This window comes from Neophocaena asiaeorientalis, unplaced genomic scaffold (assembly GCF_003031525.2).
Source record: "Neophocaena asiaeorientalis asiaeorientalis breed wild unplaced genomic scaffold, Neophocaena_asiaeorientalis_V1.1 scaffold472, whole genome shotgun sequence".
Lineage (NCBI taxonomy): Eukaryota > Metazoa > Chordata > Mammalia > Artiodactyla > Phocoenidae > Neophocaena > Neophocaena asiaeorientalis.
In genome coordinates, this window is record NW_020174426.1 from 144,731 (window position 1) to 148,326 (window position 3,596).

Consider the following 3,596-nt stretch of genomic DNA (forward strand, 5'->3'; position numbering starts at 1 on the left):
GGTGTTTGATAAGTATTTGTTGAGAATAAATGAATGCAAAAGATCCAGCAGATTGGGTATGTGTCTCCCAACTAATGTTCATGATAATTACTATTTATTGAATATTATCTTAGTAGATTATCATATTGATCTGGGATGATTGGTATTGATATTATTACTGTTTTCCAGATGTTGTAATTAAGTAACACTCAAGGTTATGCAAAAATTAAGCAGCAGAGGGACTTCCCCGGTGCCACAGTGGTTAAGACTACACGCTCTCAATGCAGGGGGCCGGGGTTCAATCCCTGGTCAGGGAACTAGATCCCACATGCATGCCGCAACTAAGAGTTTGCATGCCACACCTAAGGAGCTGGCAAGCCGCAACTAAGGAGCCTGCCTGCCGCAAGTAAGACCAAGCACGACCAAAAAAAAAGCCACTAAGCAGCAGAAATTGGTTTCAACATTAAGCTGAGAAAGAAGCCAGTCACAAGGCCACAATGGTAGGATTGCATTTTTATGATCTGTCCAGAATAGGCAAGTCTATAGAGACAGAAGGGAGATGGTTGGCCAGGGCTTAGGCAAAGGGAGGTTGGGGGAAATGGGGGGTGACAACTAACGGGTATGGAGATTCTTTTAGGGGTGACAAAAATGTTTTGAAATTAGATTGTGGTGGTGGTTTCATAGCCATGTGAATATATTAAAAACCATTGAATTTTGTACTTCAAATGGGTGAATTGTGTGGTGTGTGAGTTACATCTTAAGCTGTTAAAAATAGTAAAGGAAAATGGTTTCAAACTCAGATTTCTTTGGCTTCAAAGCTTCTGATCAACTTTTAGAAGGAGCAAAAACAGGAGAAATGGCTTGTTCTAAGACTCAGTTAGGGAAAGCACAAGGTTTCCTGGAATATCTTGTACCAGGAAGTAAAGAGGTGCTCAAAAATGGATTGGGACATGTCCAAAGACACTGCAAGTTGAAAGCATCTTCCCTGGTCAAATGTGGGACAATTCAAGAATCAAAACTCAAAGTGACAGTGTTTACTGTCAATATTGATACTAAAGACAAAAAACCCCACAAAAATCAAGCCCCAAATAAACAGAAAACAAAGGAGTGGCAGGAGAAATGAAAGCTCACCTAATTAACATAGTTGGAAGAGATGGAAGGATAGGATTATATTGTCATTATTCTCCAACCACTATAGTAATACTTGATTCAAGCAAACATGGATGGATGCTAACCCATGGAGTGAAGGATTCTTGGGGGAGGATACTCACACAATCTCAAAGTATTACCCCACAGGTTACTTTTTAAAAAAATTAAGGTGAAATTCATCTAACATGTTAAACATTTTAGAGAGAAGAATTCAGTAGCATTTAGTACATTTCCAGTGTTGTGCCACCACCAGCTCTACCGAGCTCCAAAACATTTTCATTGGTACAAAATAGAACCCCTTATCCATTAAGCAGTTGCTCCTTATCTCTCCTCCCCCCAGCCATGGGCCACCACTAACCTGCTTTCTATGGATTGGCTTATTCTGGATGTTTCATATAAATGGAATAGAACAATAGATGACCTTTTGTGTCTGGCTTCTTTCACTTTGCATAAGGTTTTTGAGGTTCATCCATATTGTAGCACCTACCAGTACTTCATTCCTTTTTATGGCTGAAAAATATTTCTTTGTATGTCTATACCACAGTTTGTTTATACATTGGTGGATATTTGTTTCTAAACTTTTGGCTAGTATGATTAGTGATGCTATGAACATTTGGGTACAAGGATTTGAGTACCTGTTTTCAATTCTTTTGGATATACACCTAGGAGTGGAACTGCTGATAATTCCATGTTCAGGGTTTGGAGGAATTGTGGAACTGTTTTCCATAGTGATTGCACCATTTTACATTCCCAGCAGTAATGTATGAGTATTCCAATGTCTCTAAATCCTCACTAACTCTTATTTTTCATTAAAAAAAAAATTATAGCCATCCTAGTAGGTGTGAAGTGATATCTCATTTTGGTTTTGCTTTGCATTTCTCTAATGATGCTGGGCATCTTTTCATGTACCTGTTGGCCATTTGTATATCTTCTTTGGAGAAATGTCTGTTCAAGTCTTTTGCCCATTTTTTACACAGACTACTTTTTAAATACAAAGGAAAAAAGGTACCTTTACCATGGAGAAATGATTACATATAATATCACCAATAATAGTACAAACTGACATCGTATCCCTCTTGATGCAGCATACTATGATGAACACAACCTCATCTATACAGTGTACATGACAAAATTATTTAACTTGAATCTAATAGGGAACAGATGGATACAAACTGAGGAACATTCTGCAAACAGAATTGAATTCTTCAAAAAAAAATGAATGTTACAAAAGAAAAAAAAACAAGAAAAAAACCGGGTTATTCTAGAGTAAAGGAGCTTAAAAAGACATGACAATTAAATGCAATGCATGATCCTTGATTGTATTCCGGATTGAGAAAAAAGTCAGCTAAAAAGGACATTTCGAAAATTTGAATATGGCCACTGTATGTTACAGATAATAGTAAAATGATATGAAATTTTCTTGGATAATGGAATTCTGATTATATAGGAGAGTATCTTTGTTCTCAGTAGATACTTAAAGAAGTACTTAGGGGTAAAGGGTAAAAGCCTGCAAAAAACTCAAATGATTGATCATAAACGAAACAAAACCAAAAACCCATACACACGGGGAAGGCAAATGTGGTGAAATATTCAAAATTGGTGAATATGGGGTAATATGGGTGTCCACTGTATTTTTCTCATAACTTTTCTGTACGTTTGATATGTTTGAAAATAAAAAAATCGAGAAAGTAAAAAGCTCTTCAAGTTCAAGCAGCGCTGTTCTAGTGGGTTTAGGATCTTTACAGTAAGGTTAGCTACTCTGATCAGTTAAGAATATAGTTGAGAGGGTAAATGGTCAGAGTGAATATTTTTCAAAAATATTATAATTATTTAAATAAACAATGGATCACTGCAGTTATTTTATCCCCCAATCAACTTGATTAGAGTCAGGTAGGCCTAAATTTGAATCATTGCTGGGTAAACTGTTTAACCTCTTCAGGACTCAGTTTCCTCTTTGTAAGAAACTCCTTGGTGGGTTGTTGTGCTAGATTGTTAGACACATGGAATTTATTGAACTGGACCTTAATTCATGTGCAAAAGCTTAATCCTACTATCTGTGCCATTTGCGTCTTTTCCTTCATTACACTCAAGCAATCCTGTGGGGTAGATAAAGGTGAGAGATAAGATGACTTTTCCAAGGTCACACGGCTAGTGAAAGACCCAGGTTTCCCAGCTCTTGGTCCTGTGCCCTTTCCACACCCGACAGAGAGGAAGCGGCGCTCATGGGGATGCAAGGATGTAGAGGAGCAAAGGGGGAGAAGAGGCCGCGTGAGGAGAGGTGGTGTGAGACCCGCGGAGGCGCCGGCCAAGGAAGGGCGCATGGAGAAGCGGGCGGCGCGACCCGCCGGGGTGGGTAGGAGAGAGGCTGGAGAGGGAGGGTCGCGCAGGCCGCGTGCCCAGGAGGGACGGGAGGCCTGGGCCAGCCACAGGGGCGCAGGAGGCGGAGGCCCGGTCTGCAGGCTGGGGTG